This window comes from Colobus angolensis, unplaced genomic scaffold, assembly GCF_000951035.1.
Source record: "Colobus angolensis palliatus isolate OR3802 unplaced genomic scaffold, Cang.pa_1.0 Scaffold109, whole genome shotgun sequence".
In the NCBI taxonomy this organism is placed as follows: Eukaryota; Metazoa; Chordata; class Mammalia; order Primates; family Cercopithecidae; genus Colobus; species Colobus angolensis.
Window position 1 is genome coordinate 7,285,817 of NW_012111919.1, and position 7,160 is coordinate 7,292,976.

At 44.5% G+C, this 7,160-nt stretch overlaps 1 protein-coding gene across 1 annotated transcript in view; it reads left to right on the forward strand.

The window, feature by feature from the left end:
• EFR3B (EFR3 homolog B (S. cerevisiae)) overlaps nucleotides 1-7,160 on the forward strand; it is a 112,301-nt gene that overhangs the window by 31,082 nt on the left and 74,059 nt on the right. The window lies entirely within an intron of this gene.

The following is a 7,160-nucleotide window of genomic DNA, read 5'->3' on the forward strand; positions in this document are numbered from 1 at the left end:
CTCTTTATTTTTTTTGAGACAGGTTTTGCTCTGACACCCAGGCTGGAGTGCAGTGGTGTGATCTCGGCTCACTGTAACCTCCGCCTCCCGAGTTCAAGTGATTCTCCCACCTCAGCCTTCTGAATAGCTGGAATTACAGGTACATGCCACCGCACTGGGCTAATTTTTGCATTTTTTGGTGGAGACACAATTTTGCTATGTTGCCTGGACTGGTCTTGAACTCCTGGGCCCAAGCGATCCTCCCACCTCAGCCTCCCAAAGTGCTAGGATTACAGGCGTGAGCCCCTGCACCCGGCATCCTTTTTTCTTATGCCTTGACTTCTGCATAAGGAGTCAAGGAGATGATGTTCTCCCTTCTTCTGAGCTCTTTAAACTCAAATTCAACCATAGCCAGACCCATGGCTACCCTTCCTAATACACCATTCTCATCCTCCAGTACCTCCTCTTCAGAAAGACCTCAAATGACACCCCTCAGCTGCAGAATGCCACCAAGTTCTTCACCTGGGAAGCCAGAGCTTCTTGCGGCCTTGGGGTCCACAGGACTGCTGCTTGGAATCTCCCCTCTAGCTACTCTCAGGCCTTTCCTGCTCCCGAAGAGACCATTGAAATTCTTGAGTCTTAAAAATATGCGTACCTTTTGACTCCATTGCTGGAAATCCAGTCTAAGGAAATAATCCACAAAATGGAAACAGCTATAATGTCTACATACTCTTTCCAGCATTGTTTTAAATAGCATGAAAGTGTAAACAAGATATACATCAAACAATATGGAAAAGATTTGACACATTATTGTGGATCTTCTCACTGGAATTTGAAGCACACATTCAAAATGATAATTATGATGACAATTCAACACCAGGATAAACACTTAAGAAATAGAATGAAGAGGACTAGGGAGCTGCCAACTACAGTAGGAGCCCAGTGTATCCCAGCACATATTCGGTGTTTTGCTCACCTCCCACAGACAAGGAAACCCACAGAGGGTGTGGCACACCTGCCTGAGGTCACATAGCTCATGGTCCCAGTTTTGCTGAATTCCAAGGCATGTTCTCCTTATGCTATAAAACACAAAACTGTGTATATTATTTAAGCTATTTAATACTTTATTTTTAGACAGAGTCTCGCTCTGTTTCCCAGTCTGGAGTGCAGTGGTGCAGTCTCAGCTCACTGCAACCTCCACCTCCGAGGCTCAAGTGATGCTCCCACCTCAGCCTCCCAAATAGCTGGACTACAGGTATATGCCACCATGCCTGGCTAATTTTTGTCCTTTTTGTAGAGATGGAGTTTGGCCATGTTTCCCAGGCTGGTCTCGGACTCCTAAGCTCAAGTAATCCACCTGCCTCGGTCTTGATTGTGCTTTTTGTCTCCAACTAGACTGTAAGAGCCTCCAAACCAGTCCTGTCTTGGCAGTGTCTCATATCGCCAGGTAGCTCTTGGCACAGTGGGGGGACCCATAATGGATACTCAATATATGAGTCAGCAAATCTTATTCTCCCTCCATTTGTGACCAACCTGGTGTGGGGCTGGTTGGTCGCTCTAGGGGGTGGCAGGAGAGGCTCTGGCATGATGTTGGGATGCTCTTGTGCTCCCATGGCTCATCAGGCTCCTGAGCCAGAATCCTCCGCCAGTTACTACCTCTACTCAAAGGAAGCATCTTTGGTTGAGCACAGTGGCTCTCGCCTGTAAACCCAGCACTTTGGGAGGCCGAGGAGGGTGGATCACTTGAGGTCAGGAGTTCGAGACCAGCCTGACCAACATGGCGAAATCCCATCTCTACTAAAATACAAAAGTTAGCCAGGCATGGTGGTGTATGCCTGTAATCCCAGCTACTCAGGAAGCTGAGGCAGGAGAATCGCTTGAACCCGGGAGGCAGAGGTTGCAGTGAGCCAAGTTCGTGCCACTGCACTCCAGTCTGGGTGACAGAGTGAGACTCCATCTGAAAAAAAAAAAAAAAAAAAAAAAGAAAGAAGGAAAGAAAGAAAGAAGCATCTTTGCCTTCGCTATGTGCCAACTTTTTTTTTGAGACAGAGTCTTTCTGTGTCACCCAGGCTGGAGTACCATGGCGCGATCTCGGCTCACTGCAACCTCCATCTCCCAGGTTCAAGTGCTTCTCCTGCCTCAGCCTCCTGAGTAGCTGGGACTACAGGTGCATGTGCCACATTAGGCTAATTTTTGTATTTTTAGTAGAGATGGGGTTTTACCATGTTGGCCAGGCTGGTCTCGAACTCCTGACCTCAAGTGATCCTCCTGTCTCTACCTCCTAAAGTGCTGTTTTAGAGGCATGAGCCACCATGCCTGGCCTATCTGCCAACTTTTAAAAAAATTTTTATTTTGAAATATGGATTCATGGGCAGTTGCAAAAAAAATGCAGAGAGGTCCTGTGTACCCTTCACCCAGCCTCCTGCAGTGTGAACATCTGCATAACTATAGTTCACTATCCACACCAGGAACTTGATGGTGGTACCATCCACAGAGCCCAGATTTCATCAGTTACACGTGACTTTTCGAGAATAATCTGTCCTGGAAATTGTCCTTTCCTACTTGAGCACATTTTCTTCATATCCCCACTTGGAATATTTACTCTTAGTTCAAATCTCCCACAGCTCCGAAGTCAGAGGGCCTCCCTGACTGTGTTCCTGACTCTGTTCCTCACTTCCTGTGTGATCGTGGGCAAATTAGACAACCTCTCTGAGCCGTGGTTTTCTCTTCTGAAGACTGACAATACTAACCTCATGGGATTTTATTTTTTTTAACAAGGTGCTTAAGTTAGGCAGTTAAAATAATAGGCAGTCAGGAAATGTCTGTTTTCTTTTCACCATTTCTGACATGGAAAACCCTCTTTCTCACCAAACAATGGAATCCTTCTCTTTTAAATAATGTTCAAAATTAGTCTCCTTTGACACCTTCTATCCCATCTCTAGTTTCCTCAGCAACCCTGCTCTGTGTGTGTGTAACAGTTAATTCGTATGATCCTGATTATATGTTCCATGTTCCTGGTGAATGTATTTTCAATTCTATTTTTTACCTACCAACAATACAAGGTATTTGCAGGCAGAGACCTCAGTTCTTTAATTTTACAAGTCAACATATTAGATAAGAACCTAGGTTTAGTGCCATCTGTAAAACAAGGATAACTGTGTCAACCTCATAGGCTTTTTATAAAGATTGAAATGAAAGAATGCATAATGCCTGGAACAGACAAGCTTGAAACACATTAGCTGTTGCTCATGGTCATCATGACGCCCTTTCACTTGTGTTTCCTCATGGAGCTTTGTCCTTGGGCGGGGCCTCATTCTGTCACTCAGGCTAGAGTGTAGTGGTCTGCAGTGCAGTGGTATTCACGGCTCACTGCAGCCTTGACCTCCTAGTCTCAAGCAATCCTCCCACCTCAGCCTCCCAAGTAGCTGGGACTACAGGCATGCGCCACCATGCCTGGCTGATTTTATTTTTATTTTTAGAGATGAGGTCTCACTTTGTTGCCCTGACTGGTCTCAAACTCCTGGGCTCAAGTGATCCTGCCACCTTGACCTCCCAAAGTATTGAGATTACAGGTGTGAGCCACCATGCCTGGCCTTGGATTTAGATATCTTAATCGTGATTGGTACTTCACATCCAAGAATAAAATAAAGATAAAGGACATTAAGGGCTATCGTTGCTCCAACATTCCATTTTTTTCTACCCTGCCTTTTTTCTCCTAAGTTGGGAAAAAGATTTTAATAATAATTATCATAGTAATACTGATGATGATGATGATGATGATGAAAGCTAACAATTACTGAGTTCTTACTGTGTGCCAGGAATAGTTGTAAGAACTTCACTGTGTTAACTTATCTAGTCTTCACCACAACCCTGTTAAGTAGATTCCCTTCCTCCCATTTTGCAGAGAAGTAGACCAAGGCACACAAGATTGTACAGCTTGCCAAAGCTGGAACTGGATTTGAAACCAGGCTTTCTATTTCCCCAAAATGGTTGGCATAAAATTTTCCTGCTGTTAGTGGTCCCGAGAGACAGAGAATGGAAAAACATTCTGTTTATTTTCATCTATTCTTTGCTTGAAGAGCACATCGAAGCCCAAAGAAGCCTGTAGTTCGTGAAGAATTGAAGCCCTGACATTAAACCAATCAGACACGTTTCTCTCCTTTTAAATCCCCATCCTCAATTAAGGTGGCAATCAGATTAACCAAGATTGGCCGGAAACGGGTGAGCATCTCGGAAGCTCCAGAGCTCCAAAAGGTCAGGCCACTGACAGCTACTGATTTGTCTGTTACTTCCGGCAAGTCTCACCCACACTGTCTCCCCAGGGAGAATTCAGCTGCTGTTTAATTCTACTCCCAGTAAGATCTGTTTGGAAACTCAAATCCTGCCTCCTTCCCCAAATTCATTTTCATCAGCATTTCCTCTTGATCTCTTCAATCCTGAATCTTTCCCAGACGAGATATAGGTCCCGGGACCTGCAGATGTGCCCCTCTGCTGCACACCAGTCCTGCAGCCACGTGGTGCTGTTTGATTTCCTTATCACCAATAAAACAAAACTAGGCTCTGCCTGTATGATTCCTGGCTTTAATTACCAAAGGCAAATTGCTGCGTCACTCAGAATAATGAAAACCTGGAAACAACAGAGAACGATTAAATAAATCAGGATCCAGTCAAAAGATGAAATAATAAGTAGCCATTAAAATTGTTTTGAAATATTTTCTTTTTTTTTTTTTTGAGACGGAGTCTTGCTCTTGTTGCCTAGGCTGGAGTGCAATGGCACGATCTCGGCTCATTGCAACCTCTGCCTCCTGGGTTCAAGCGATTCTCCTGCCTCAGCCTCCTGAGTAGCTGGGATTATAGGCACCCGCCACCATGCCCGGCTAATTTTTTTGTGTATTTTTAGTAGAGACAGGGTTTTGCCATGTTGGCCAGGCAAGTGGTGAACTCCTGACCTCCTGATCCGCCTACCTTGGCCTCCCAAAGTGTTGGAATTACAGGCATGAGCCACCATGCCTGGCCAAAAAATCTTCAGTAAGAAAGTAAGTGCTCACAATATAAGAAGAAATTAGGTTTTAACACTATCCTGTAGGATCCCTATTTTATGCATATATATTTAAAAATATACATAAACATGGACACAAAAACTAGAACAAATACACTGAAATTCTAATAGTTATCTTTTAATTATGTGATTCTAAGTGATGTTCATTTTCTTTTTTCCTCCGTTTTATAAATTTATACCCGTGAGCATCTATTCCTTTGAAATTCAGAAGCAAGGAAAAAGGGAAAAGAAAAGAGGGAACCTTTTTGTTTTTCTTAAAATTGCCCCCATTGGAGGGTTATTGATTTTTTGTTTCATGGATTCACCAGTACTTACCAGCTGTCTCCACCCCTCATATCTCACATGTCACCTCTTCCAGGAAGCCTTCCTAGATTCATTAAACTCAGAGATTTCTTCAGTTTTATGGACTCCTTAGTCTCATTGTGACATATCCTTGACCTTAAATGTGTGCAGGTTTTGTGTCCCCAGCTAGAGAGTAAGTTCCTCGATGGCAGAACCTGTCTATTTTAAACTTCCTTCTCTTCCCCACGCCACCCAGCAAGTGCCGTGCGAACTGCTGGAGTCCATTAATGTCAGTGAACACAAGTGCCTCGTGGAAGGCACTTAAATGAGACGCACCTCTCTCTCTGAGCTTTGTTCCATTTCCTCCAATTCATTTGAAGGGGGTGTCCATGCCATTGGCCCTGGGTCAGATTTCATTGTAAATTGTTTAAAAAGAATTCCATTTCCTTTGGTAGGAACGATCAAGTCCAGCCCTTGTCTTTACAAGAAGATTATAAAGCTGAGAAAATAAATACAAACTATATTGAGCAAAAAGGCATTTTTCTTGGTGAATGGGGATGAGGGAGTTGATGTTTATAAGAAGGAAAGGAAAGGCCAGGAGGGGAGGTGACTTCCCCGAGTCTCATGCTGATCAAAGGCAGGTGAAGTCACACATCACGCCAGCTTTCCTCCAGTCCTGCTGGGCTCAGGATACTGTATTGAGGTCAAAAGAAAATGAGACCTAGGAATTTACAGTTTATCTTGGGAGAAGAAAAGATGAGTCACTGAAATAACTTCGCCTGAACAAGCAGTGGGAGAAGATTATATAAGGTGATGCAGTGCAAAGGATGCACAGAAGTTGAGCTGGCAGAGAGCACGCTGTGCCTGTGGTCGGAGGGTGTTCTTCATGGAAGGCTTCCAGGGAGCTCAGCAGGTGTCAGGATCCGCCAGGTGTCAGGTCCATGGCGCTGACTCCCCTGCTCTTTCAATATCTCCAGCTTGTGACCAGTCCCCGTCACCCAAACATCCTCTCATTCACAGCTACGGGGCTGTGTGGCTCCCCCAATCTGCTTCTCTTCCAACCTCCCAGACCTTCTCACTGTGGATTCTGGCTGCTGGACACAGAGTATTCCAGGAGGCAGAGCATGGGTGAGAGGACCCCCTACAGTGGAGGAAGGACTTGAAGACGAAGCAACCGTCCCCACCTCTATTGGGGCATCCCTTGTTAAATCCTAAGTTGAAGGGTTGACATTTAATGCAGCACAGGCCATGCTACCTGCTTGACCATGAAGCAAACTAAATTAAATATTTGCCTTAGAGCTACATAAAGAATGAATTGAAGCGATGAGACTGGCCAGGTGCCCGGGACTGAGTGGCAGGTGTTAAGGAGGCTTCCAGCAAGGTGGCTGTGGCAAAGGAGAGCACAAAATGAACTTGGAAATTGTTAGAGATATGTTTTTTTGAAAGTGATGGAAGAATTAGGGAAGTTTCATGGCAGAGAAGAACATGCTGTGTGACCTTGGGCAAGGCACTTAACCTCTCTGATCCTGCCTCTTTATGTGTAAAATGAGAATAATAGTATCTACTTTATGGGGTTGTTACAAGTCTTATATAAAATATTTGTAAAGTGCTTGTCCTAGTGCTTAGTGCAGAGCTGGTGGTAAATCCTAGAATTTTTTAAAATTTATTTTATTTGTAGGACCCTTATCAATGAAGAACTTTGTATCCAACAATAATAACAGACATATTGCAAGTTACATTTTGTAGAAGAAGCAAATAAGACTGGCTAGGCTGGGCGCGGTGGCTCAAGCCTGTAATCCCAGCACTTTGGGAGGCCGAGACGGGCGGATCACGAGGTCAG